The sequence below is a fragment of the Lonchura striata genome, chromosome 2 (genome assembly GCF_050655825.1).
Source record: "Lonchura striata isolate lonStrDom1 chromosome 2, ASM5065582v1, whole genome shotgun sequence".
NCBI classification, from domain to species: Eukaryota; Metazoa; Chordata; class Aves; order Passeriformes; family Estrildidae; genus Lonchura; species Lonchura striata.
The window spans coordinates 15,538,050-15,545,767 of NC_140704.1; positions in this window are offsets into that span (position 1 = coordinate 15,538,050).

Below are 7,718 nucleotides of genomic sequence, written 5' to 3' on the forward strand. Positions count from 1 at the left end.
GGCAAATCCAAGTTCATAGAATTTAGCATCAAACTACAGAGAATCCCTGCCACAGCCAGGACCCAAGTACTGTCCTTTCAGTGACCCTGCTCTTTTCACAGCATCTCTTCTCCATCTGCTGCAGTCTTGTGCTGTCATGGTGTGTTGCCCTCCTCCTTCACTCTCTCGGTGCTCTCCCACCACCGGTCCCTTGAGGCTCTGATAAAATTCGGGAGGGGCTGCTAAATGTTCAGCAGGCTAACTAGATCAAAATGGAAGTGTGAGTCTTAAAAATGAAGGATAATCCTCCCCCCTGCAAAAATGTGCCTCCCATCTATCCAAGTGACAGCACCCTGATGCTCGGGGGATTCCATGTTTGCACCTCATGTAACAGGCTCTGGCATTCCTCTAATACTCCAGCTCCTGGAATAATCTGATTATGTGAAAATGCCTTATGTGAAAGTTTATTTAAGGAAAATATTAGTAGCTCTCTTGTTTGAGGAGAAAAGCTCCTAAGGGGATCTAAATCCAGAAGGCAAATTAAAGAGCTGTTGGATGATTTTTCTCAGCTCCCCCCTCAGCTTGCCATTACTTGTGAGGTGCTTTCTCACTTGTGAGACCTTTGTCTGCCTGCCTCTCTAGAGCACAGGCCATGTGCACTTCTGTGAAGTACAGTAACACCAGAGATCACTCCCAAGTCAGCATCAGGCAGACTGGCTCGCTGCTGCAGGGCTGGCTGTGCTGGGAGGGGCAGGCACAGGCTGAGCCCAGGGGAGAGGGAGGGGAGGGGCACGGCCAGAGCAGAGCCCTGCACTTGGCAGGAGCCCACTTGGTGAGGGCAGTGGGCACAGTGCAGGTGTGTGAGGAAGCACAAGGTACCCAGGAGGGGCAGCGAGGCTACACTCACCCAAGTACCCTGTGGAGGTGTCTCCTGAAAGTCAGGCCTGCCTTAAACAAAGCCAAAGTGCCATCCTCACCAAGAGCATGTATGCTGGATCCTCTTTTATCCCATTTCAGTCAGACAAAACCAAAATTTTGTTTAAATCTTTAATTTCTGCTGAGCATTTTCTTCACCTGATGGTCACTGCAGAGAAGAGCTGGCAGTAGATGTGGTGTGAGCAGATGTTGCCATTCATGTGCTGCCCATCTGTGTTGAGTGGTGCCTGCTGGGCTCCCAGCCTCCTGCTGTGAAGGCAAGGCCACCTTCTGAGCTGCTGGCCATGCTGGGGAGCCTGTGCTGCAGGCAGGGAGGGGCTCAGGAAGGTGCATGAAGGGCTCACACCACCAGCTCCCACTCAGGCTGCACTAGATAGGGACCTTGCTGCATCACTCTCAGCTTCTACAGCTTCAGCATCCCCAGCAAGACTGGCCTCACCTCACTGCAGAGAAGATGAAAACCCTTAATCATTTCCTGGAACTGATGGGTTTTTTTTGCATGAGGTTTCCTAGTCTGAAGCTCAGCCATCTGCTCTGGTCCTGCAGGGGCAGGATTAGCTGACCCTCAGGGCATGCTGCAAGGCAATTTGCTTCCAGGGCTTTTCCTGGGGCCGTAGGGAGGGCCAAAGCAGCTGCAATCTGCAGCGTGCCCAGCCAGGGGAATGCAGCACTAATAAACAACACTAATCAGTTGCTGTGGTAGTGCTTGAAGCTATGGATGGAGACAGCTGCTCTCATGCACTGGGATGCAGCACCTTCACTGGCCAACAGCTTAAACCCAGCCACAGCCTCATGGCCCCAGCACCTCCTGCTGCTCACAGAGCTCCCTGGAGGCAGGAAGGGCTGGGAAATGCCCTGAGAGCCAGAACTGGAAGTGAGATGTCCTTTTTCAACCTCCACTCATTAGTGGTGTTCATCACCCCAACTTCTGAGCACTTCCCAGACATGTCCTGAGCATTGGGCACATTCAGGTGAGGAGCTGAGCAGAGCAGAGCAAATGCTGGTTCAAGGTCATGGTGAGGGCTGTGCCTGTACCCCTGGCTGAGCTGGGCTGCCCCAGCAAGAGCAGTAAAGCTGTTCTTACTCTCTCCTTATACCTGGAACATTGTCCATGTAAATTCTTCCACTCTCCCATCTCCTGGAGAAGTCCATTAGCAGTGACATTAAAAAATAAAAAGCCCCAGAAACTGGACCCAAGAATTTTAGCCTGTTTAGAAGCAGGCATGGCCAGGCTGATTGGCCAGAGGAAGAGGGCCAAAAAACCAATGGTCCCACTGGTCACATCTCATCAGCAAAAAGATGTTAGGCACTGCAGGAGCATCCCTTCCTGTGGATCCCCAGCCCCTTGGGGAGTGTGTCCTGGCTGGTGTCTGCTGCTGCAGCTGTACTGTGGCTGTTTGTTTTGATGGTTACCATCCTGCATTGGTGAACAGAAGTTCCTTCAATATTTTATTTATTGATCTTTCCGAATAACATTCATCATTTTGAAAAATATAATTCCTTTTATAAAGGTAAGCTTTTTAAACTACCCATGTTTTTCCACATGCTATTGGAAAATATCAATATAACGAAAATATTGTGTTTGAAATCTTATAACCACCACAACATTGGTGAAAGAACAGCAGCTAGCTATTTTTGGCCTGGCAGTTGCATTCATGGGAGTACCTTGCAATTCTGTATCTCAGATTTGCAGTGTGACAGTGCCTTTACAAGCAAGGTGCTCCTGCCAGAATGGTGAAGGGACTTCTCTCCAACAAACATAGTTCCTACTTGTTCATACTGGAGGACTGACAACAAAAAAGCAAGAAATATCTTCTTTCCCCTTTCTTTCTCCTTCTAATTTAAACAGGAGGAAGCTGTCATAAAATTACTTCAATGTGAGATGGGAAATTGCTTAAGTGACCACTGTGAGGAAAAAGAACAAAATAACAGAGAGAGGACACCGGGGGAAAATGGTGCTGAAAGCAAGCAACATTTTCTTTTTGCTGTTGGTGTAATGGGCAAATTACACACATGTGTGCTGTTTGTAGGGCTTCTGGAGATGGCTCCATCCAGCCAGGCTGGTAATCTCACCCTGTGGAGAGGTGGTTTTGGAAGGAGGCCTGGTGCCACAGAGGCAGGGTCACCTGCTCCTCCATGACACTTGAAAGGGGCTGCAGCACCCCCAGAAATGCAGGACACACTCAAAGGGTCTTTCTAGTGTGCTTTATAGGGCTCCTTCCCACTCTGAGGAGGCTGTGTCTGCGAGGTGACACACTCCCCTAAAAACAAGGTGGGTTTATGCATTGTTACTCAGGAGCTGCAGGACAGCAGTGGCTGCAGCTGCCCGTTGGGCTCCATCTCCAGAGATGCCACAGTTCTGCTGGCAGCGGGGAGCAGCAGCAGCTGATGGTGGTGCCCTGGCTGCTCGCTGGTGTCCAGGGTGTGAGGAGGTCAGCTCAGCTGGTTGTCACCATGGGTAACTGTGCCAGGGAGAGCTGGGAGGTGCCTGGTCTCCACGTCAGGAAGCCAATCCTGCAGGACCAAGAGCCGTGTCCCCTGGTGCATGTCCTGGTTTGGGTGGACACCAGATGGTGCCAAAGGCTGGAGGGGTTGAAGGTGGGTCAGATGCTCAGTGATGGGAGATGTGCTGCCAGCCCAGCCCCTCCTGCCTGCCCCGCTCCCCTCACCCCTGTGTCCCTGCAGAGGCTCCTCTGCCTGCCCAGGAACCACAGAGAGCCATGCTCTCATGCAGCTCCCATGCTCCCATGCAGCATCGCATGCGTGATTCAGTTGGGAACTGGGACTTCTACCAGGATAAGGACTGAAGTGACAAGGGCCTGTTTTGGCAAGAGTGGTATTTAACAGCTGTCAAGTGTACTGCCTTGGAGTAGGAAAAGCTATTTACGTTGAGCCATTACAAAAATTGAAAACTAGTCAGTACTAATGCCTACATTTCACTTCATTCTCAGTGAAGATGTAGGGGAAAAGTCTGTGCTGTCAGCTTTCTGTTTCAATGGGCAAGTTTCCCTAGAAAAAATCTCTGGCTGGCTAATAGATAATACAGAAATTACTCCACTTTGTCCCAGCTGTTCTCCAGCTCTCCTCTCTAGTTAGATATACAAGGGGAATCAAGGAATATCCAGCTACAAAAATGATTGCTTAAATTTGTTGTATTTCAGGATTACAGCTTTGTCTGAAAGAAATATTTCAAAAATTTTGGTTCTGGCAAAAAGATAAGTGGGAGCTCACTCATTGGTACAGAGGATGGAAGTATTATTTCACTGAAATGAAAATTGGGCTTTTTACCCCTCTATAAAACAATTCAGCTAATCAAATCTGAGAAATACAGGAATTCTCACTTTGAAAAAATACACAAATATACCTTTACAGTTAATCATCTTTGATTCCTTCCAGAGCAACAAGCTTCCCTGTAGTCTTGCCATCATTACACAAACTCAACAAAACCCATAATGCCCATGTCAGGGGCAGTGATGCTGAGTGCTACAGAGATGGTGTGAAAGGTGTCAGACAACCTTTGACAAGTGTCTCAGGTTGTACAAGTGGACAGAGAAGAGCAGTTCCATAAAAGCCCCCTCTACTCATGGCCTTGGGATGATCATAAATGCTAACTGGAGAGTTGTTGCAGAACACACCCTGAGGATACACAGCAAATTCAAACAAAAAAGCCAGGAAAAGAGTGAAGAGGCTGCAAAAGCAAAGTGGATTTTGAAATAAAATATGTGATTGGAGTAGGGCGTATCAAGGCTACCACAGCATAAGGGATCATGAAAGACAAAAATGTATGTCTTTTCTTTTCTTTTACTCATGTATGTCCTATGCCACTACCCAAACACAAAATGGTTTTTGGAAAAGACCTGAAATTTATTTCAGAATAGAAAACATGTCCTTGGAGGGCCTGCAAATCATCAGAGAGCAGGGCTTGCTCTGTTCACTGCCACGAGACACTCTACCAGCTGCCCTGGAGAAAATCCTTATCAAGTAGGTGATTTTCAGTGTGACCTTCAACTAAAGTGGGTTAACCCTGGCCCAGAAGTGGTTTTCTTCAGTTTCTGGAAGTGCTGCAATGGGAAAGTCATTGAAGCACCCATTAGCACTCAGAAAATCCCATCAGGGGACCTGGCATCTCCAGGCTGGACTGGGACTTGGAAAACAGATTTTATTTCCAGATCTGAGAGTAAACTGAAGTGTGACATTGAAGAAGGCATTCCACCCATCTCTGATTCACTTTCACCATATATAAAATGAGCACAATTAACATTCTGTGTTGTACTTTCTGTTCTACCAATAAAAAGTAAATATGAGTCCAGTATTAATTACCATTGTTACTAGTAAATAGAAAATTATTTAGACAGCAGGGCAGATCATTCAGTGCTTTATACCAAAGGTACTGACTGTCTTTTCCATGTGCTACATGCTTGTGATGTTGCAGAAATCCTGCTCTCCCTGTCAGTGTGGCCACAAGGCTCATGGACCCAGTGCCTGTGAGCGGGAAGCCACCACCCCAAGCTGGTCTCATCAGACAGGGAACGTGCCACTGTTGGTCACTTTGGACAGAGGAAGATAAAAGCTGGTGTGTAGGGGAAAGCCTTAAGCCCTAATGAAGAGCCAATATCTAACGAGCTCTACCCAACCCACTGATTGCAGGGACAAAGAAATAATGTGTTCTTGTGCCGTCCCTGCTGATGGGATTTCTGTATCATCCTTTAGCAGGAAAATCTTTCCTCACAAATCAGCATGCATTGTCACCTACCAGCTGCCTTAGATACAGTTGTATTAGTTCATGAAGGACTTAGGAGGACAATCAGAAGCTGAAGTAACATCACTGACCTGACTCAGCTCTCAGCTGGGACCCAGCCTGAGGCTTCTGCATTATATCAGCTTGGGTTATCTGAAAAGAAAATGCCTTTGACAATTGGGATGGATTTGAAAGACCCTTCAATAGATGCAGCTTAGTGGTAATGTGAAAGAGCATCCTTCACCTCTGTGGACGCTGCCTTAGAGACAGGCAGCCACGCTCCCTGCAAAGGGACACTGTGTGTATCCATATTTGGGGCTGGCTCTCAACTCACCTGACCCACCCTTTTCTGTCTGTGCTGCTCTCTGCAGCCCTCACCCAAACCATCTGCCCTGTCTCCATGTCCTGGTGCCTGCAATGAGCACGTTCATGCTCTGCACCAGGCCTTGGAGCAAAGGTGGATCGTCCAAAATGGATTGTCCTGTAGTGACAGCTTCACTGTCAGTATTGTCCCCAGCTATTCGAGGAGGTGTGATGTCTTTATACAAACATACATCAAGCCTTAAGGTTTGTCCTTGAGAAAGACACATATAACAGACTTGTGCATAACAATTCAAGTTACTTAGCAGTTACTATCCTTCTTAAGGAGTGCTTTGTATTTCAGGATCAATGCTAATTACACACACAAGGAAATAGCTGGAAGACCAAAGGCTCAGACCTACCAGATCCATATGATGAGGTGACTGTGGGAATGCCTTTCCCCAGACTTGTACTAGCAGCTGTTTCATTGGTGGAGATGTTCTTAGCAAAGAAAGAAGCATCACTGGTTGGGAACCTTCATTGCCTTCAAGACTCTTCTTCAGTAGGTTGTTTGATTTCCTTTTAACTTTACCTCAATATACATGTTTTTAAAACAAAACAAGCCAATATCCCATGGATCAGTGATGAATAACATATGGGAAAATATAGCAACAAATAATTACAGACGATGATGGTTTTGTTTACCTCTTAAAGAAATTCTCTGCTATTGAAGAATTGTGTAAAAGCAAAGGCTAAGAAACAGCTGATGGAAAGTGAGTATGGGATGAACTGGTAGTAAAACTAATAGGGAAAAAGTTCAATAGAAACACAGGAATCCCCGTCGGAGCCCAGCCAGGAAAAAAAATCATCAGTTCTGTGACAGTGATGTTGTCTTATATTAACATATATAATCCATTATTACTTTTGAAGCAAAATGAATATACAAACAGGTTAAAGTTTTTCCTTGCCCACACAAACACAATTGTAGGACACAAGAGAGCAGGGCTGTGTATGCTGTGTCCCATGGCAGTGCTGTGGCCTGGAGCTGGGAGGACCGGCCAGGTTCTTGGTACAGCAGGGGCTTTCAACTCTCTCTTCTGCTGCTGGCTTTGGGTCAGGCTCAGCCAAGCCCCTTTTTCCCCAGGGGTGGATGTTAAACCCCACTAGTCAACATTACAAGCTGGTAATGCCAAATCATCCTCACCCCATCATGCAAGTAGAGGGAACACTGGTTCATCCTCATCTCTCACCAGGCCTCCCCTCACCTCCAGCCCAGGCAGCTGAAATGAGCCCATCTGACAATGTGTGTCTGTACATCACATTTATGCAGTTAAATGGGAAAACCGAATCCACATCAGGTTTTCAAGGGTGAAGTTAAGGACTGAGAGGACAGGTCTACAAGGGATAGGGCTGGAGAAAGCAGGATGTAGGGAAAAAAGGCTGGAGGGGACAGGACTGGCAGGGACAGGGCTGACTTTCCAGGCTGGGAAAGCAGCTACTTCTCAGCTGGATCTGTGCTACTTGAAATGCCTGAAGCTGCATGGATAGATGGGATGTCAGCAATCTCTCCAGGTGTTCATTCCAAATATGTGAACCATCCACTTACAGAGAATTTATTGTCTTTTTTTTTTTGTGTGCTCCCTTCTGCTCTGCCCATTTCTCAGCTGCTTTGCAGAGTTGGCAATTCCAACCCCACATGTAGGCACTGGGTGTTTGCCTGGAGGCTGGACTAAGGTGTAGGCAGGTACTCCTGGTTGGGAAAGAA